The sequence below is a fragment of the Parasteatoda tepidariorum genome, chromosome 7 (assembly GCF_982258835.1).
Source record: "Parasteatoda tepidariorum strain Cologne lab strain chromosome 7, Ptep-v5.0, whole genome shotgun sequence".
Lineage (NCBI taxonomy): Eukaryota > Metazoa > Arthropoda > Arachnida > Araneae > Theridiidae > Parasteatoda > Parasteatoda tepidariorum.
Window position 1 is genome coordinate 101803812 of NC_141761.1, and position 23005 is coordinate 101826816.

At 28.3% G+C, this 23005-nt stretch overlaps 2 long non-coding RNA genes across 2 annotated transcripts in view; both read right to left on the minus strand.

The window, feature by feature from the left end:
- LOC139425982 (uncharacterized) overlaps positions 1-23005 on the minus strand; it is a 134413-nt gene that overhangs the window by 88548 nt on the left and 22860 nt on the right. The window lies entirely within an intron of this gene.
- Positions 2406-4804, minus strand: LOC139425979 (uncharacterized). The gene is made up of 2 exons (XR_015435779.1): positions 4555-4804; positions 2406-2778 (listed from the first exon to the last, which is right to left on the minus strand). It is a non-coding gene; the product is annotated as an uncharacterized LOC139425979 (long non-coding RNA).

Consider the following 23005-nt stretch of genomic DNA (forward strand, 5'->3'; position numbering starts at 1 on the left):
ACGCAGCAGATTGTAGCAGGGCTCATTAATTTGCGGAATAGAATTATTTCAGCAGATTAATTAAGTAGAATTAACATCAAAGCAAGCATTTTTAAGGAGAGATTTCCAAAAATTAAAAATACATTCAAAATTAAAATGTCTCTTTTATAAAAAAAAATTCGTGTAAATATTGTTGTTTTCCTTTAAAAATTTTCTTGTCATAAATCTTTACAGTTAATCAATTTAATAACAGCTGATTAAAAAGCTCGGTTAAAAGTTCTTAAAAGTCAATTTTCTTCTAAAAAATTAATAAAAATAAATAAAAGGCATGTGGTAATTTTTTTGAATAAATAGTTAGACCAAAGTTCTCCTTAATACGAAGTATGATATGCAAATAAATGAATGAATTTATACTCCAATAATTCTAAAACAAATTGCCAGAAAAATATGCGTTAAATTTTGAAAATTTGAGAAAAATCTGAATAGAAACTGATATCAATGCAAAAGAACAACAAAAAGTGAAAAAAATAATTAAAATATTGCACAAACGCAGCTAAAATAATAAAAATTAGAAAACTTTTTCAGACTAGTTGTTCTCTGAAGTCGAAATTGAATGATGTTATAGTTTTTAGAAAAATGATCACACTATATCCAAAGGGGCTCAAAAGTTGCTTACATGCCAAAGTGTAGCAAGTAAAAAAATATCTAAATTAAATATTATGTTTTGTGATAAAAGAAATTACCAAAAAAGACCCGAAATTATTAGGAAAGAATTGCTTGAGGCTATAAATGCAGAGAAGAAATTCCAACTCCAATAATAACATTTCATTTCTAGAAGTTTCTTTTCTTTCCAATGTTTTATTAAATAACATATTAAGAAACATTTCTATCATTCGGTCGTCATGTTTAATTCACCGTGATCCCAAAACTAATATCCACATGCAGTTACACTGTAAAAAATTTCGAGCTATGCGGCACCAAATATTGGTATTCATTTGCTGGCTACATAAAGTCGTGCTCAGTTTTACTATATATTGGTGCTTTCACTAGTTCCAAACAACGAGAGAAGGTTGCACCAAAAATCGGAATTTTGAAAGAGCCTAAAAGCGGCGAAAGGTTGCACCAAATATAAGTGTTTTGAAGGGAACTAAAAAGCGAGGAAGGTTGCACCATTATTAAATATTTTTAAAGCGGCGAAAAGCAGATAAAGTTAGCATCATTAATAAATATTTATTGAAAAAAGAGGATATAATTTAAATCAAATTATAATTAAATTATTTAAATCTATAAAAATTAATAAAACTATTTTTATTTTAGATGTGTTATGTAATATTAATATATATATATATATATATATATATATATATATATATATATATATATATATATTAAATAATACATCTAAAATAAAAATAGCTCCTTGAATTTTTATATATTTAAATAATTAAATTATAATTTGATTTAAATTATCTTCTCTTTTTTTTTATAAATATTTATTAATGATGCTAACTTTATCTGCCCTTTGGCGCTTTAAAAATATTTTCGTTCATATAAAAACTTTTCTTTCTTCAAATTGATCTATGTAAAATTTAATCATTTTTTACATTTCATTTAAAGCACGAACCGATGCTATAGAGATAATACCGCATGTAAATAAAAAGAATTTTAATTTTAGGCTGAATCAAATTCTTATTACTATGTATTTTGAAATTATTTTATTATTTAAAAATGAAAATATTACTTTCACAAGTAAAAATTTATATAAAAAAGTAGACGAATATTGTATTGGTCAAACCCCAATCTCTAATTAAGGAAACATTCCAATATTAATTACATTGGAAAATGGAAATATTAAATTTGAAGTAAATTAAGAAATGTAAAAATAATGAAATAACTTGGAAATATTAGCAAAAAATATATAGATCAATATTTAAACGTAATTTATTCATTTACAATCACTTTGATATTTGTATACATAGACAGAATGTAATAATTTTTAAGCAAAATCTTAAAATTTAAATATATTATACTTTTTATACATATCACAGCATTTATTAAAAAAAAATACAAAATATTCACTCAGAAATATGATCGATAGTATGTTTTTGTTACTAAGAGAGTGCATTCAATTCAAACTTATTTTAAATTTACAGTAATTTAAAATAAAAATTATGTTATGCCTCAATGTTTAGAGTTTTGAAATTTGGGATCATCTGAAAATAATTTTCTATATTTTAATAAGATACTAAATTTCTTGGCATATTCTGCCTCATCTGAATTAAAATCTACAATATAGCTAAATTACTTTTTTACAAGCATAATTTACTACTTGATAAAAAGAGTAAAATTTCCCACAGCTTGAAAAAAATACTGTAATTTTTTTTATAAATTAGTAAATGATGGTGAGTATTTGAGAAAAAACAATATTTTTATTACATATTCATGATTATAGATTTTCTGGTGTTATTACTTTAACTATATCACATTTTTTAGTTGATTGTAAAAAACACAACAAGTTTTAAAAAGATTACACACAAATAAAATTTTGGAGCCTATTTACAAAAGAATAATTGTTTTTCCAAGCACAGGTTCTTCATTCTCAAAACTTGAAACTATACACATTTCTTGTTTGTAAGCTGTTCTTGAAACTAGCACTTTTCAAGTGTGAAAAAACTGTTTATAACCTTCTGGAATTCTGGTGATTTTGGCAGAATCAGTTGGTTCGGCACTGGGTATAACAATATTTCTTCCTGTGTCTCTTTCTCAATTAAAATCATTGATGTTGTTGGTATCTTTATGCTAATGAAAGAAGATTAAAAATAATGTAATTTATGCTAATAAAATGTACAGAAGAAACAAAATTTGAATCCTTACTTTTTTAAAACATAGAAAGATAAATCAAAGAAAGTCATATTTTAATTACTATTTTTAAAATACAATATAAAGAAAATTGAGAAATTGTAGTTCTCGTGTAAAAAAATTTTAAAACATTTCACTACCTTAAAAAACAAAAATTTCGAGACCAACTATTTATACAGGGGGGGGGGGGGATTTTTATCTTTAGCCTCCTTTTACCCACAAAAATTCTGGAAAGGAATGAAAGATATTGATATTTTAAAATATTATTATTATTATTTTTGTTAAAATGCGCTAAAACACCAAAATAGAATTTCTCCACTTGAGAAATTGTGAATTGAATTTTATGCAGAGCGGCACAGTAAAAAAATTACTGAAGGAACTGCAAACAGTTAAAATAATAAATGAACAAATTGATCATCACTTGTATAGATAAAAGAGTTCGTGTTGAGTCTAAGAGGGTGGAATCTGGCTGACGATTAACACACAAGCAGTAGTCATGTGGATAGTATTAAAACTCCACATGTATACTGTTTGTGAGGGTTGCCTTTTTAACTAAAGGTCTTTTGTTTCATAGAAGCACATATATTTCAGAATAAAAAAATTTCACTTTTGTAATTAAAATGAAACTTTTCAAAAAAAAAATTATTTAAAAAAACAAAAACAACTGTAAATATTATAAAGAATACTTATGACATTTTTGAGGATCAATGAAAGCGTTCAATTTCATGGTTATATTATCCTTCCCCTCACCCGCAAAACACAAATGTGGGTTAAATTAATATATTTAAAGCTACAAAAAATAAAATAAATAAGTAAAAATTAAAAAAACATCGAAAAATAAGTATCTAAAGCAGAGTATCTATGAGTATCAAAGTATTTTTTTTTATATGTATTTAATAAAAAAGATATATTTATGATCTTTTTAAATACAATACTTTGTTTCATTGAAAAACATTTTCTCTTAGTTAAAAAATATTAATAATAAAATATATTTTAAGAAAAAATTCTAATAAGAAATCAGTTAATTTCTAAATGTTCTAAAACAAATCTTATTCTTGCCGGTGTTTTGTTTTAAATTTCAGTAAGGTATTATTGGCGAATTAAAAAAAAATATCGCTTTGTTTTCTTTAGCGCCAATACTACCCACTAAGTTTTTCTCCTACCTCGTGCTCTCAGAAAACGTAAAGAGAAATCTAGTTTCCATGACAACAGTTAGTATTAATTTGAGGTGAATAATGCACATTGATAATTTTACAACCGAAGCACTTTAGAATGTATAGACCAAAATTCGTGTAATTATGTGACATTACAAACGAAAAAGAGCAAAATAGAACATGAAAATCAAAACAAAAGCAGAGATATTGATAAAAAGTTTTAATCCTAACAGAAAGCACATACGAATTTTTTTGATCGGTGGAATGAAATAAAAACACGAACCTAGAAAATTTTCACCGGCAGTGAATTTGGCGGAAAACTATGCTCCTTTAGCCAAATAAACTGTAAATGCACTTTCTGTGCACATAAAATCGTTATATCTCCTTATTTACTGAAAAAGAGCTAATATAGATTTTAAAATATTTAATTATTCATACATCGAAACAGTTTCCTATAAGAAATTTGAAGCTAACACTTTCGGAACAGACAACAAAATTTTTAAAGTTGATATTAAAGAAATGAACTGTAATTAATGCAAATAATTAAGAAAAGTTTACTTACCTTCAAAAGAAATGGACAATTTCAAAGACAACTTGCATGAGATGATATCAAGATTCAACAACAAAGTCGTCCATCTTGTCAACAACTACGTAATAAGTCATCGGTCACGTGCCTGTCATAGTACGAAAGTTTGGTGCAATCGATTGCGCCATAAACGCATTTCTTGATCATATTTTCCAATTTATGGTGCAACCTAGATAAAATAATTTTTGATTTATCCTATTTATGGTGCAATTAGCAAACTTTGCACCAAGTATTGAATAAACATTAACCGAGATTTTTTAAAGTGTATTTCTTTTCACGCTAAATTAGATTTAATTTATCCACAATGCTAAGAAACTAAGCCAAGTTGCTTTTTATAATACCAAAAAATCAGAATTCATTATTACTAAAAGTTGAAATAAAATATAAAAAGAAATTTAGTTAGTTGGCTACTTATTTTGAACATTGCACATTTAGAACATTTGTAGTACATTGTTAAAAATTCCTATCCACGTTGCACCAAAAATTGGTATTCATTTGCTGGCTAAATAAAATGGAACTCAATTTTACCATATCTTGCTGTTTTCACTTTCTTCAAATATCAGTAGGTTGCACCAAAAGTAGGTAATTTGAAGAAACAAAACTGCTATTTCATGTTTTTTAAAGGTCTCAAATGGAAGCCATGGTTGTTATTTACCGAAACAAAACTATTATTAAATATAATATATTAGTAATAAGTTATTTTCTAACATACATTTAACCATTTTATAATACCAACCAAATTTAGAAAGGTCAACAAAAAAGAAATGAACTTTAATTAATGTAAATAAAACATTTACCAATCAAAATAAGTTGATACTTGAAACAACACGCATTAGTCGTTTTCATACACCAAGACCGAGTTGTAAAAAAAAAACATGTCGTCGTTAACAAATATCGTTCTGTTTACAGTCACCGTCAAAGTTTTGTGTCTTTTACCAAATTTTGGTGCAGTCAGTTGCACTATGGAAGCATTTTTCGATCATACTTCACAACTTATTGTGTAACTAAAATAAAATAATCCTTCGCTTAATCAAACTTTGGGATAATGAGAAACTTTGCAACAAATACTGGTTACATATTTACAAAGTTTTTTCTTACTGAGTACTACAAATTAAAAGAGGTTATATTTCCCCAAAAGTGACTGGTTATAAATATTTTATTTAAATTCAGAAAAATTCCAATCCCCGTTGCACCAAATAATGGTATTCATTTGCTGGTAACATAAAATGGAGCTCAATTTCATCATATTTTGGTAGTTTTGCTTACTACAAATAATAGAACGTTGCACCAAAAGTAGATGTTTTTAAAGCACCCAAATGCAGGCTAAATTTGCTATTTACTGTTACAAAACTATTTACCGTAAGTAGCAATAAAGGAAACGAAGGAAATAAAAATGAAAGATTTGATTTTTATAAACAAATTATTGGACTTCCACAAGGTAATTCCTTTTCTGGTGCTTTTGCTAATATTTTTTTGCATTTTTTTGAGGCTAAACTTCTTGAGCATAATGAATTTAATGCTTTTAGATATATTGATGATTTGATTTTGTTTAATTGTGATAATTATAATTTTATTTGGAGTATTTTTCCTAGAGATTTGGTTTTGAAGAAAACTAATGAGAATTGTTTAAATGTTGAATATTTAGATTTTAAAATTGATATCGTTAACATCTTTATTAAAATTGGTGTTTTTGATAAAAGAAAAGCTTTAAAATTTAAAATTATTTTTTTCTGCTACTTTAATACTAATTTGTGTAATAAAGTTTTTAAAAATTTGTTTTTTTCACAATTGGTTAGGATTAAAAATATTTGGAATAATGTTGAAAATTTTCGGGAAGCTGTGAATATTTTTTTGAATAATTTGAGTAATAATGATTTTCCTTTTAATTTTTGCAATGTTAATTTTTTAATTAAGAAAATGATTGAAGAATTCTAGTTTTTTATATATTTTTTCTTTTAACAGGGCGCAAATCAAGTCTTAACTGAGCGGCCCCAGTTAAGCATTCTATTAACATGTTATGTATCTTTTCCTTGACTTCTTTTTTCAATCTGTGCATTGTAATAGAGGGCGTTGCTTTACTTGTATGAGTGAAACTTGTGTGTTTACTTGTATTACTTGTTTACTTTACTGAATGAAAAGGAAACACTTAAGTGTTTTCTTTTCATTCAGTTTGCTTGTGAAATCGGTGTTTGACTTGGTTAAAGTGAGTTTTTATTTTCTGATGATTTTGTTTCAGTTTCTTTTCTAAATTGTTTCTTTGTATTTCATGTTTTTTCCTGGACTTCTATACAAGACCTTCGGGGTACGGAGGGAGTTACTTTAGGCATTTGCTTTTCCCTCAATAGAAAAGGTTTTGTCAAATTAAAAAGGTCAGGGGCTACCGGGGCCAGTACCCCCTGAAGACGTCGGCTTCGGTGGTCATACTTTTATTTTTATTTCCTTCGTTTTCTTTATTGCTACATTTATCCTTTTTTTGAAATTTCTGCTGCTTTTAAGCGCGTTTTTTTCAAAGAAGTTTTATCTATTTAGGATTTTACAAAAAATGTTTTCTTTCAGTTACCGTAAGTAGGTTATTTTATGACATACCTCTAAATATTTTGTAACCGCAGCCAAATTAAAAAGGCAGCAGAAAAAAAGAGCTTTAATTAATGCTAATAAAACTTTTACCGACCTAAATAAGTTGACACTTGGAACAACATGCATTAGTCGTCCCGACACACCGAGACCAAGGAGTAAAGAAAACATGGCGTCGCTATTTATGGTGTAACTAAAATAAAATGATCTTTCATTTGACCAAATTTTAGTTAAATGAAACGAAATGATCTGATTGAAAGAAATAAAACCAAAGAAATAATAATAAGTAATAAAGAAATAAAACCAAACCTTTGCACCAAAGGCTGGTTAAACCGAGTTTTTTTTCAGAGTAATACGAATTTTGTCCTTTGAAATACAGTTGAACTTCGTTAATACAATAATGTTCAGGACGATTTATCACTTAAAATGCAAAAAAATTGTTTCCGATCTTGCTAAGCAATAATTATTGCATCGTTTTAAATGAACATAAAACCGACATCTTCCGTTTAAGACGAAATAATACTAGAGATACATAATACTAGATTGTGATACATAATACTAGATTGTGATACATAACACTAGAGAAGAATTTTTTTGTTGTAATTAAAACAAATACCTGGTATTGCCGAATTCGATTCGATTGTGGGGATTTTAAATCTGTAGATTAGTTTTGCTCCTATATTTACAGATTAAAAAAAATAATTTAGTCCATTTTTTGTCGAAATGCACACGTTTAAAAACGTTATACATAATAGAGGGTTGCATAAATGTTGCGGCAAACTTCTAAAGGAGTAGAGACACATCATCAGGATTGAAATTACTTTGAAACCCGGAAATGTCCTTGCACCCGGTTAGAGGTGCTTCCCTATTATAAACTGTTTCTTCGTGTGTTTTCGAACATGCTATCATAGGAAACGCCCTCAGACCGATTCAACGATATTTCCGGGCAAGGTTTTCTATTCAGTTTTAATCCTGATGATGTGCTCTAACTCCTCTAGAAGTTTGTCGTAACATTTATGTGACCCCCTGTGATGCATTTTATTTTAGAACAGTCGTTGAACAGCCGACCCAATTTAGGGTTTACTACTACTAATGTTCAACTCCGTGGCCTTGTAATTTTGAACTCAAACTAGAAGACAAGGGAACTTCAAGATCAAGTATTAGGTTAAATTTGCTTTTGTTTTGGGCTTTTTGATGGAACTTACTCTTAATTGCACTACATGAAAAAAAAACGACGAAAACCTCTCTCGATTAGCCTAACGCCAGCTTAATTCCAGTTTAATCATTTTATAACCGTCGTTGAACAGCCGACCCAATTTTTGGGTTTACGACTGCTAATGTTCAACTCCGTAGCCTTGTAATTTTGAACCCCTTCCAGAAGACAAGTGAACTCCTGGTTCAAGTATTGGAAGAAATTTGCCTTCGTGGAGGACCTTTTGATGGAGCTAACCCGCATTTGCGTTACATGGAGAAGAAGACCACGAGAAATTCCCACGATTAGCCTGATGACAAAGGAACTCTAACCCAGGATCCGTCTACCACTGAGGATCTTTTACGTTAGCACTGTGGTCGGTACAAGCCGGATGCGGAACTCGTATCGACATGGATTCGAACCCGGTTCGCTTCATTGGAAGGCGAACGCTCCATCCCCTGAGCCATCAGTTTAATCATTAAAATTATTATTTAAATAACTATCATAAACATTTTGTTTAAGGCTGGTACAACTGATGGTCCTGAATAACAGGTGCTATTCTGGAACATCAGTGGCAAAGTACATTCTGGACCTAATCAAAGGTTAAAGTATTAATTTTTAAAATTGACACTTAAATTAATATAAATGAAAAGAGCCGTCCGATTTGCGGCAAAATCGCATTTAGCTATCATCTCGCTGTACAAAATTTAGACTTTTATGTGCCTGTTTTGCTTTTGAATATTCAATTAAATCTGCATCTGTAAAATGAAACAACATTTGAAAATTGTATTTACTTTCCAAATGTATCTGACATAAACACATTATAAGAAAATGGCTTTATTTTCACGAGGCAAACAGCGTAAATTTATTAATCTTTTCGAAAGTTATTTTTGAAATGAGTCTTTTAAAATATCCAGGTGTCCCAAGTCTCATTTTGTAAACGACCTTCAGTTTATATTCTGCAATGGAGAAGGCAGTTTTAATTTTCAAATCGCGCTTTTGTAGAATTACGGGTTTAAAAATAATCGCACCGGAATAAAATTTTATATATTCTTGAAACTCTTATGTAAAATTTGTTTAAAATAAATCATTCTCAATTAGCCCGAGTAAAATAAATTATTCTTGATCACTATTTTAGGCTGATAAAAGAGATAAAAATTCGTCATATGGATTTTAAGATCAACGGAAACCATAATATTCTTTAATGATCTAAAAAAATAGATGTAAAAAGAAATATTATTTTTCTAATATTTGACAACTGTTTTCTAAAATAAATAATAAATTTATCATTGATCAAGCAATAAATTTTTCGAGTTATGAAAAATTCTTTTAAAAAATGTAATAGACTTTGTAAATTTTTGTTCAATTTGCTATGTAAATGCAATACTATGCGTAAATTTTTCGTAATAATATGCGCGTAAATAATAATAACTTATTATGTTATTGTGATGTTGTTCATAAGACATTTTCTCTCTATCTTTTTTATTTAATATCTATTACCCGTTTTAGCACTTTTACTTTCGTTTTTAATTTAACTTCAATTTGAACCTTTAAATTAAGTTCTAATTTGTCTCTCTATCCCAGCTATAAGCTAATAATCTGATTTTGGTATCTTCCTTTCAGTAAGGTCTAAGCCATTTTGGAACTTTCCAGATGTTAACAAAATAAAATGTACGTTACTAAATGCGCTAGTTATTTATGCTTCCAGATTATTCTTAAGTTATTTAAAAATAGGAGTAATTTGTAATCTATGATATAGAGATATATAGATATAGATAACTAAAGCTAAAATTTTCTGAAAAGATGACAGTTCATGCCTCACGTTTATTTTATTTTTATCTATTCCTTCTCGTGAAGAAATAAAATAATACAGCTATGCAATGCCCTTTAATTATTGGTAATGGATTGTAACACTTCTTGATATTTGGAGTTATACCAAACAATGCATCAGTAATTAACTATATATTGTGTTTTAATAATACTCTGACATAAAGAGTACTTAAAACATTCTTTACTAAACATGCATATTAGTCCTGGGGATCTTTTCCCATTTCATTTTTATTAGAAAATTTCTCATTTTTACTATATGTACTGAATTTTATTGAGAGAAAAATTTGATGTACCCATGTTTTCATATTTCTTTTTTACAAAAACAAACTAATTATATTTACATGAAATATTTTATTTAATAGTTTATTTAAGAGAGAAAAATGCTAAGATAATAAAACCAGTGTGTGTTTGGTTACTTTTCGATTAACATGATTAGTAATCTTACTATATATAAAATTCTAATGATGGTGTCGCAGTTTTCCATTGTTGTCAGTGCATTTTTATTGGCCAGAAAATCACGTGGTGTGATCCAGTTTTTCCTCATTCGTCTCCTTATTGTTTTGGTTGTAGTCAGCATAAAATTAATAAAAGTCATGCTTTTCTTTGAATATTTTTGAATCCCTAACTTAAAGTTATTTTCCTGTACTGCTATTATTACGCTTTTAATTCAAGAGTTTAAAACTAAGAGAATTGCGATTTTCTTATTAGTATTATAATGTAAATCTGCCTTACATTTTAAGATAAAGTTATTTAGAAAGGTGGTCTAACAATTATTATTTTTGAGCAAATAACATTAATATACTGTTATAAATTACAGTTAAAGAGATCTGTTAAATGATTTAGAACTTAACGATCTTATGCACAATGAGATGCAGGCAACAACAAAAAAGTGGTTAATCTATCCTTCCGTTTGGTAAGCGAAAATATTAAATTAAGGATGTGAACTCATCAAATTTGTTTCAACAATATAACGTTATAACAATATAAATGTTATTTTAAAAAAATGATTACTTAGAAAAATCACTTCTTTTTATCAATAGATCTAAATATCTAATATATATATTTCTCTTACGTGGCTCCCAAATTTTGGCTGTATTTCTTTTCCGCCGGTGGCAACGTTTGCTTTGTTTTGTTCACATTACTATTTCTGTTACACGGCGAATCGACCCATGATTGCCGCTAAAAATGTCACATGCCAAATCAATCTGAGATGACTCAACATATAGCGCTTTTAAAAACGGAAACTGAAATAGCCAGAGAGCATCAGCTGCGGCAATCTCATACTATTAAGCTAGGCAGAAGTGAGTAGTCTTTGTCGATAGATCTCTATTTTAGTATTTTGTCGAAAGTGCTTTTTTTCGCGAATGTTATATATAACATATATGACGAATTTTGATTTATATCCCGAATTATACTATAGCACATTTCTAATAGGTTTAACGAATTACATGTCATTTATTTGAATTCAAATTTATTTTAATGACTTAGTATTTACTAAAAAGATGTAATTTTTTTACATGGATTTGAATGATTGTTTTGAATTCTTAGAATTTTGTGCATTTGCAATGTACCTTAGTTAGTAGCGAGCGAAGCGATCTTGGTACGCGAAGCAAACCATATAAGATTGCGTAGCAATTTTCGGGGGTTGGCGAGCGTTAGCGAGCAGGGGGCGCAGCCCACTAGTATTTTTATATTTTGACTAATGTGAAGCCTGTTATTGAACATAATATCGTTTTCAAAGGCAAAATACAGGTCATTTTTCATTGTTAACTTCAAGTTTATTTCTTTTTTATAAATATTTTTTAATCGTAACGTTAATGGGAAGTTCGAATTGAAAAAAATGGAAACACTGTACTGATATTTTTTTACTGTCTCTTATGGATCCTATGGATAAGACTGGCTAGTACATAGATGATTAAAGTTTTGTAACTAATTTTTCTTCAAACATTCCTGTAATTTGGGAAACAATTGCAAATTAATCTGGGAAAACATCAAAACTTGACTTTGGAGAGAAATTAGCAGCTTCATGGTGCTGTCATCTACTTGTGAAAGAGAGTATCGCATTTTAGTAGCCCAGGGTCACAAATTAGGGAGTGCAGGACACCTAAAACTCTTCATGAGTTGAAGGAATTGATAAAATTTTGTGGTGTCACCGCTGGAACTAGAACACTCTTTCTATCGGTCTAGTTGTTGTTGTTAATTTACGTCGCACTAGAGCTGCACAATGGGCTATTGGCGACGGTCTGGGAAACATCCCGGAGGATGATCCGAAGACATGCCATCACAATTTTGATCCTCTGCGGAGGGGATGGCACCCCCGCTTCGGTAGCCCGACGACCTGCGCGCGAAGTCGAGCACTTTACGGTAGCGCAGTTTAACGAGGACCAATACCGCACACCCTCGGTCCCTACGCAGACTGATCCAAGTGGTCACCCACCCGCACACTGACCGCAGCCAGTGATGCTTGACTTCGGTGATCTGCTGGGAGCCGTGTCTTAACGATCAGTCCACTGCGGGACTCAATCGGTCTAGAGATGGACAGATTAGCCCTCTCAGCTACAATGCGTTCCAATCTGTAAGAAACTGAAAACTTCATTAGGTGGGTATAGTTGGTGCGATAAAATTCTGGTTGTTAAACTGTATTATGTGAAAGCAGTAAGTAAATGGTTTTTAACATGGTTTGAATAGTATTTTAATTTTGATTACTCTACTGTTTTGTTCGAATATGTTATAATAACAATGAAATAGTGCTATTCAGAATTTTTTTTCGAAAAAGTTTTAACAATGTACCCTAAATTCATTTTCTTCTCTCTTATACTTTTATATGTACGCACAATAAAAATAAATAATTTCCTAGCTAAATTCAGAATCCCTTTTAGTAGAATGTCGTTGTACGTTTTTTTTTTTTTTTTTTTTTTTTTTTTTTTTTATATTCTCGCAGCTATTGAGTGTAAATTTTAAAACATTGCCTCATTTAAGAGAAAAATAACTTTTCAAGCCTTAAAACCTATAAATAGTGTGGGAGGTAGTGTTTAATGGGAAATTATTAAAAAAAGTAATAATAATAACTTTTTTTAAAAAGATTAATACATTTTATTTATTTATTTATTTTCATGATATCCGATTTAATATTCTCTTAATTAAGAAAAAGAAACTTTAAAAAAAAACAAAAAAAACAAGAGTCGAGATTTATGTTAAAATGACTCTTCTGCTTTCCGCTACACTGTTTAAAGAATGAAACATAATTGATGCATTTTTGAGAAATATGAATCATTAATCATTATTTCCATCATGTTAATATTATTGATAAATTACCGTTAAAGATAAGGAAACAAGAGTAAAATTGCGTTAATAACGAAAATCAATAAAAAGAAAAAATAAATAAGTATTATAAATGGTTCTCGTTGCTTCAAATTATTAAATTCTTAAGATACATAATGCCAAAAAAAATCAATTTAAAAGCTGATATTGGGAAGTTCTGGGACTTGAAGATTTTGTTAACATTTCTATTTAATCATAATTAATATTATTTTTAGTTAAATTTGTACCTTTTTAAAACATTTTTATAAGAAACTAAGAACGTAGAAATAGAAAGATTGTTGAAATTTAAAAATCTGATTGATCAGGCTAAGCAATATCTGCAGATGTAGACAGTCTAACTAATTTTTGTATAATAACAAATATATTCTGAAACAATTTTCTTAGTCTCAGAATATCGAGGAAATTTGTCAAATATACGATCACTGCATATAATATGCGTAATCCCTATTTTAGCTGAAGAACATAACGGAAAACTAATTCATCCAAAAGATCCAAAAGGAAAAAAACGATCCAAAATTCACTCAAAAGAAACCTAAGATACATGTGACTGCGCTAACAACGATGTTGTTTTAAAAATATTATTTTACGAGTTTTTAGAAATTTTATTTTTATCGAAATTCGAGTCGTAACTACAATAAGCGCATCTTATTAATTGCAACTAAAGTTTTAAAGATGGAAAGTACTATTTCTTACAATACTTGGCTGGTTTCTAATAATGGTATCGCACCATTGCTTAGTATCAGATAATATCTCAGGTGTATTAATGAAAATATTAGTTGATAAACGTGTAAAATTAATAATGTAATCAAGAAAATAATAGTATCGTTTTTTTATGTATTAGTAGTAGTAGTATATCTGATGCGAAGAAAAACTATTGCGACAGCGCCAAGCTGCTAAGGTCACAGCTGGAAGATAAATATTTCAAGATGAAATATGATATACTATTACTTCATGAGGGAACTAAAAGTATCAGCAAAGTAGAAGAAACCAAAATCATTGACAAAAAATAACAAACTAACTAACATACTACATAGCATATTGTGAAAGCACTACAGGAAATAGCAACTTAGCTACCAAAAAGGAAAAATATTAAAAAGTAATTAAAGTGCACGCACTGACATACATGGCAAAATTATCAAGGGGCATTACCATGCAACCAGTGAGGGAGAAGTTTCAGCGATATAGTATATGTATGAAAAAAAAAGGTAAAAAATAATCAATGAGAAAATAATTAGATATTCAAAAAATTTAAATATGTCGTTAGATTTTTTCATGCAAATTGACGGTTAAATATTTCTGAATCAATTTTCAAGAGTTCCATATCTCCGAAATACCTAAAATAAAAGTAAATCGACGCAGAATCAAATTTAAAACATTCACCTAATTAACAGAACCCGAAACATGTGTTGAATGTATTGCGCTACATATGATTTAAAATGTAGCTTTTCCAATTCTAACAAATTGATACAAATGAAAATGGATAAGGACTAAATGTTTTCGATTCTAAGGATTTCTAGATGATTTATTATTTACTTCTTTGAAATTTCAACATGTTATACTAAAGCGTTCAAATTCCTTTTTGGAAGTTAATAGTTGCTTCGGTATAAAATGAAATAAAATACATTAAATTCAGCAAACTTCGAGTAAATAGCTGGAAGTAAATGTTTTGCTGAGAAAAATACTTCCGTAAAGCAATAAAATTGAACATTTTGGTTTCTTAGTATAAAATTAATGGGGCTTTCAATCTTTCAATACGTAGAAATACGCTTTGGTCATGTGGTCTTCTCAATCAATTTATTTAAATTACAGAGCACAATTTGATTCAGAACTATACAGAATGCTCGCATTTTTTTATTTAATGCTGCTCTCAGTACCAGAGGAAATATTATTAGTTATAAAAGATTAATTAATAGTTTCAGACGAAAATTATTAAGAAAGGTTTTGAAATTAAAAATAAAGCTTTTCATAAATCCGATTATCGTATTCACATTCATAATGTAACGGAAAAATACATATTTTTATGTAAATAAGGAAATTTTTTAATATTTATTCGGTATATGAATAAGACTAATATCAAAGTAAAAAAATTATAAATTGCATTGTCATTTGAACAGAGAGGCTATTTTCAGTGTTATAAAGTAATACTTACATCTGTTAATTTTAAATATTTTTCTTTCCATCATCAAATCGGAGACATTTTAATCCAAATAAAGAAAGAGTTAAATTAGAGATGTCTAGGAATATAGCTACAAACAATGTGTAAAAGAGCATAAATAATTCTAGCTAAGCATAAGACGATCGCTTAAATAATCTAATAAAATACTTCGGTTAATTATTTTTTTTAAAAATCTGAATACCTTAATCACAATTATAAATCAATGGTAGTAGCAGTATTTAGTAGTAGCGTCATGCTAGAGCTGGTCAATGGGGTATTTTTTAGTTTATTTTAGAACCATCGTTGAACAGCCGACCCAATAGTTGAGAGTTTACGACTACTGTTTTCAACTCTGTAGCCTTGTATTTTTGAACCTAATCCAGAAGACAATGGAACTCCTGGATCAAGTATTCGGAGAAATTTGCTTTAGTGGAGGACTTTGATGGAACTCACGCGTTACATGGAGAGGAAAGCCATGATTACCTCCCACGGTTAGCATGATGGCAAGGGCACTCTAACCCATGATTTTACCCGTTTACCAATGAGGATATTTTACGATGAAACACCAAGGATATGTACACAGAGGTCGGTGCAAGCCGGGTGCGCAATTCCTTTCGACCAGCTGTCGCTGGGATTTGAACACGGGTGACCACGTTGGAAAGCGAGTGCTCTATTTCCTGAGTCATCACGGTTCCGCACAATTGGCTAGTGATGAAGGTGTAGAAAACATCTCGGAGGATGATTCAAAGACATGCCATCAGAATTTTGAAACTTTACAGATGGGATTGTTCCCTTGCTTTGGGTTGCCCGATGACATATGCGTGAAGAAAAGCAGATTACAGCTGAGCGAGGACCGATACCGCACACCGTCGCTCGCTTCGGAGGCTAAACAAAGAGGCCACGCAGCAGCTTATTGACAGTTCTCAGTGACGCTTGACTTCTGTAAGTGGAAAATACATATTTTTATCCAAATAAAGGAACGGATATGTTTATTCTGTTTATCAGTAAGGATAAATGCTACTTTCAAACGCATAAATAATGTCAGATGAACAAAATACAATCGCTCTATTATAATGTTACATTCTTCGTTTACTTAAAAAGAATTAGGCATTCATCAATGTAAAAATGCATACTTTAATGAAAATGAAGAAAGAGTTAAACTTCTGCTGATTACGCCTAAAAGCAAGGTAAAAAGAACACAGAAATCCGAACGTAGGTGCTATAATGAAGCATTTACTTCAGTATCAAAATACAGAATTCTATGTTTTTTCACTGAGTTTTTCGGTTTTATTTACGTAACGTTTCTTAAGTTTTTGTGCTATCGAGTTATTTTCTTTGTTTACATTAATTTATTTAAAACATACTACAGAAACTATTTGTTAACGAAGCACAATAACTATTTACATATGTACTCAAGTAAATTTAATTTAACTGATTAAAATTCATGACACTTTGCGTTTATGCTACAATGAATGATTACAGTTAATCAAAAAGGCTTATCTCTATAAATGCTTATACTTGATTTAGCATTTCAATTTGTCTGCCTATCCTAATGGAAGTGACATGGTGACAATTAAAATATGTCGGTTCAGTTTCAAAATTGAGATATGGCAGATTAATTTATTTGAAAGGTTTAAATATCGGTTTCGTTAGCTGTATTTAGACTAATTAACTAATGTAAGTTGCTTTGCATATTATGTTTTGCGGAGGATTAAACAAAACTAAAAATTAATTTTTTATCGAAAGTGTTTTGTCTCAATAAAAAAGTTTAAAACAGCTTAAAAAAATGAGAATTTTTTTTGATTTACCTCGTGATTTTGTTTCATTTATCATTTTTATCCCCAAAACTGTTATACGTTTATGTTTTAAATGATAACTGATGCACGTTAAATCTTTCGAGATCACTAAGTTCTTAAAGTTCCTATAACTAATCAATACTTCTGGGGGAAATTGGAGATTGATCGTCCTCTGGTTCAGGTCAAAGTAGCGATCTGTGGATAAATGAAAGGATGTATGAATGGGTCTGCTCTGTGAAACGGGCTGTGACGTGTGTATGGCTGAAATCGCCTTATTGGCCATAGGTAGCGCCACTGAAAAACATGAAACGCACCATGTGCCTTAAATGCGTTTGGTCCCTCAAGCAGGCTTGCTGGCATAGCAAGGGGGTAATAGAAACAACAACAACAATATTAAAATTTCTAAATCTTATTTTTTTACAGTAAATCAAAATGGAACGTAAAGTTTTATTCCATTATATTCCTTGCTTCTGTTTCTGCACACTTAATTTTCTAGTTTTATATTAAAGTTTCTAAATCTTATTTTCTCGCAGTAAATCGAAATGAAACCTAAAGTTACGAATATCTAATATGGTGAGAAATATTAAAAATGACGAAAACTACAAATAAACAGTTGTACTTAACTGCAATTTTCACAATTAAACTTAAAATTTAAAAAGCTGTATGGAATTGCTGTTTTTTTATTACTGTTGACATAACATCATCAATGACTTATTAAGAATCAATCTGTAATAAATAATAACACAGAAGCCAAATTAAAAATACTCCAGTGTTATTATCTTTTAACTCTATATTAAATCACATTAAATAACACATAACTAGAATTTTAAATTATCTTTTAAAACATATTTGCTTTCATTATCTTTAGAATTAAAAAAGAACAATTAACTGAAAACTATAAAAAAAATACTTTCACTTATTTTTTCGTTGTAATTGTTTCGATGTAATTTATTTGGCAATAAAATAGAATCATCGTTTAGTAAATAAAACGCCTAACGCTATTTTATTTGACGTCATACAGTTTCCTGAAGGTCTTTAAAGCAATAATGGAAATCAACTCCAAGAAATATATTTGAATTCTTTGTAAAAACGATAAAGAGTAATGCGTAAATTAAATTACTTTCATTGAAAGGCTGATTTTGTTTTTCTTTTAATGTCACCAGTAAGTTGCTGTTTGTAATGAAAGTTATTTTAATTTAGCATTATAATAGAGTGATAATGTTTGATTTCAAGCGAATTAACTATTTAATGACAACATTAAGCAATTCTAAATACTTTTCCTAAATTTGCGCAGGGCTCATTCAGAGCTACATTGTTTATTTTTTCGAATGGGAAATATTTTCCATTGTATTTAGAAAAGTAGAAATAAAGGACGGATTTTTATTTTAGAAATTGATGATTTGGATAAAATGTTTTCGCATAAAATGTCGGTTGCTTTTTTCGGATACAATTTTTGGTTGCAAAGCAAAACACCATAAAGCAATATAAAACCGCATAAAGCGTCGTAAACAATTGTGAACAGGAGGAAAACAAGTATGTGGATATTATGGAACCTGTAAGAATAAATGAGAAATACACTTAAAAAAAGGTTCAACATTGAATCATAAATGGTAAAAAAAATTTTTTTTAATTAAAATATTTTATGGTAACTTAAAGTAACGCAAGGTTCCTTCAGAGCAATATTGTTTTTTTCAATAGGAAATATTTTCCATGGTAGTTAGAAGAGTAGAAATATAGGAATGATTTTAATTGTTAGAAATTATGCTTCTTTTAGAATAAAATGTTTGGTTGCGAAGCAAAACACCACAAAGCAGTCAAAAAATAAATAAATCTACATAAAAAATTTTTGAACTGCAGGAAAACAAGTATTTGCATATTCTGGAACCTGTAAGCATAAGTGAGAAATTGAAGCACGCTTAAAAAAGGGTTCAACATTAAATCATGAATGGTAAAAAATATTTTGTAAAATTAAAGTATTGCATGGTAACTTAAAGTAACGCAAGGTTCCTTCAGAGCTATATTATTTTTTTCGAATAAGAAATATTTTCCATGGTATTTAGGAGAGTAGAAATATAGGAATGATTTTAATTGTTGGAAATTATGCTTTTTTTAGAATAAAATGTTTGGTTGCGAAGCAAAATACCATAAAGCAGTATAAAACTAAATAAAGCCATGTAAACAATTGTGAACAGGAGGAAATCAAGTATGTGAATATTTTGGAACCTGTAAGCATAAGTGAGAAATTGAAGTACACTTAAAGAAAAACTCGATCATTCGGTCAAGACAACATTGAATCATAAATGGTGAAATTAAAATATTCTATGGTATTTTCATTACATTAAAGAAACATTAAAGAAACCACATTAAATAATTAACATTAAAGAAACCACACTTCTGTTTAAAAAAACAGCATATTTCTGGTTGGTAAAATGAAATATACGGCATTTAAACCACTCATTTTTTTAAATTTTTCCTCATGAATGAAGAAAATTGAAGTATGTAAAAACGAAGACAATTTTTATATAGATAAATACAATACACACACTATTAACACGCGTTTAGTTAAAAATACAAAATTTTAAAATAAATTTAACTTAATAAATGTTTTAATGGTTAATCATGAAATTAGATGTTATAGTAGATAATATCCTAGTTAATATAGATATTATAGTAGAGAAAAAATAATGTTATTCTTATTTTCTTAAATTAAAATAATAGTTTAGAAAAGTAAAATTTTATTAAGTGTTATCAAAGTGTATTATTTTAAGTTATGTTTTATTAGGTCGTATTTCATTAATTTATTCACCACTTATTAATTTATTTATTAGCTGTGAACATATATAAGCGTTATATTAAAAATTTAATTTGGCTTTTTGCTTTAAATTTCCTTTAAGTCATAATTGGGTTATGTTTAATATTATAAATGTGTTCGCCAATAAGTATCGATAAAAAAGTAATTTTTTAAATAAGAATAAGTAATATGTATTGATACTATATATATAAATACCATTGGGAAAAAGCACCGGATTCGCAAATAAGGATATTATAGTAGAGACCAGATAATGTTATTCTTATTTTCATACATTAAATTAATTATAATTTTTAAAAAATAACATTTTATAAACAGTTATCAAAGTTTATTTAAGGACTTTCTTTTCAAATAAAGCATTATCTTAAAAATAGCTTAAGTGATAATAACTTTAAGTGTTTACTTATGACATTTTAATAACTTCCGTTCCCCTTCTTAAAACACCAGTAATCTTCATTAAATTGATTAAAAGCTCCTGCATATTAAAGAAAGTTTAACTTTCCGTTAATGCAATTAATTAAAGTATATTGTTTTAAGTAATTTATTATTATGTCGTACTTCATTAAATTATTCACCGCATTTTGTTTTAGTTTTCCTTTGAGTTATAATTGGGTTATGCTTCAAATTATAAATGTGTTTGCCAATAAGTATTGATAAAAAAATAATTTCTTTTTAATAAAAATATGTAAAAATTGCTTATATCAGTGGGAAATATTCAACGTATTTGTTTCTTGCTTTAGTTATACTTTTTTAACAGAGATATTGTATAATTGTATTATACTGCAAATCAATAAATGTCTAATGTCTACAAATTAATAAAACTAATTTAGTCTGATAAAAAAGATTATATTTGTTTATATTAACGAAATTTTTAATAATTGGAACTAGATTCTCTGGTTTTAATAATTTATATTTGTATGATATAGATTTAATTACTAGTAGCTGTACATTGTATTTTGCAATCACTTCCTTTGATGTTAGTTATTAAGATATTTTTCATAAATAAAATAATGTATACAAATATATTCAGAATAATATCTTTTAAATTATTTCTAATAATAATAGAGTAAAAAAAAATATCTTTTATAAAATAAATAGCGTAATTGAGTAATCTTGTAAAAAATAAATGAAGAAAAAAAATATCTTTTAAATTATTTATAAATACAAAATCGAATAAAAAGTTACTTTTGGAATCTAGCGGAATACTAATAAAGAAAGCGGTACTAAAAACGCTAAAGCATGTTTGATTGTCGAGGAGCAGTAGTGTTGGATAGAAACAGTAATATTGATACACTTGAAAAAAACAGTCATTGGTTCGGTTTTATATTCTTGTTTGCCCAATACATTGTCTCAACAAGTGAAAAATTTGAGGATTAATTTATAAATAAGGATTAATATTTTTCTCTCTGATTGGATAGAAAGCAATTACAAATATTATTGATATGTGACGCTTAAGATAGAGGAAATAGTAACATGTTTTTTTTTTTTGCATCATCCACCAGAAAAATTTGGGTAAAACTATGAAGATGTTATGAGCTTATTTTTAATAGTGATGAGCTGCATTCGGTTTAAGAAAAACGATTACTTAATTTTTAGGAAAATCATAAAAAAGAAAATAATAATAATTTATCCTCCCCTATTGGAAAAAATTCACAAAACCAGTATCAAAAACCAGTAACAATGATACCAGAACCAGTATAACTATACCAGAAATTTAAAACCTGGTATGAAACTATACTGGAAATTTTAAAACCTGGTATGGCACCATACTGGAAATTTTAAAACCAGTATAGCACCATACGGGAAATTTTAAAACCAGTATAGCCCCATACTGGAAAGTTTAAAACTAGTATGACGCCACACTGGAAATTTTAAAACCAGTATGTAGCATACTGGAAATTTTTATACCAGATTTCAAATACATAGGAAAGTGTGAAACCAGTATAATATCGTACTGGAAATTTTGATACCAGTTTTTAAACATGATGGAAATTTCGAAACCAGTTAGAATCCATGCTGGAAATTTTGAAGTAGTTTTAAAATATACTAACTTAAATTCTTAGAAAGTGCATATTTTTCCGTAAATCTAACAGGTTTCGACATTTTCAAACTAGCTTAATTAATTTATATTTTACAATAATTTATTATTTTACAAAGTCTTCGTTTTTTTTCTTCTTGATTATATACTAATTTCCAATAATTAATTTCTTAGATTTTTATAAGAACTCTATTAAGAGTGGAAGAAATATATTAAGAGTGGTGAAAACGTACACTTTCTATGTACATCAATTTTTTTAAAAAAATGCATATTTAAAATTATTAAAACATTTTATAATTTTGGAGCGAAGGGAGTTTTTGAGTTAGATTTTTACACATTTTAATTATTTTAAAATCTAAGTCATCTTAGTAAAATCTAGTTATTTAAATTAAAGTAATTTTATAATAAAAGTAATTAAACAATAAAACTTTTTTTATTCGTTTATTCTTTATTTACTTACTTATTTTTTTATTTACAAAAATTATTTTAATCAAGGTTTCGCCATGATGAGAAAAGAATATTATTAATTGCATCACTTTAAATTTTATTATAAATTGTTGTTAATTTTTATTAATTTTTTATTGAATTTATACTAAACTAGAACTATGTTGCTCTCAATCGAAACAAATTTATCAATTCGCAAAATAAATTATTTAGTTTAGGTTTCGACGACTTGGTAAAAAAAGAAATATGTTTACATAAATTGAAAATT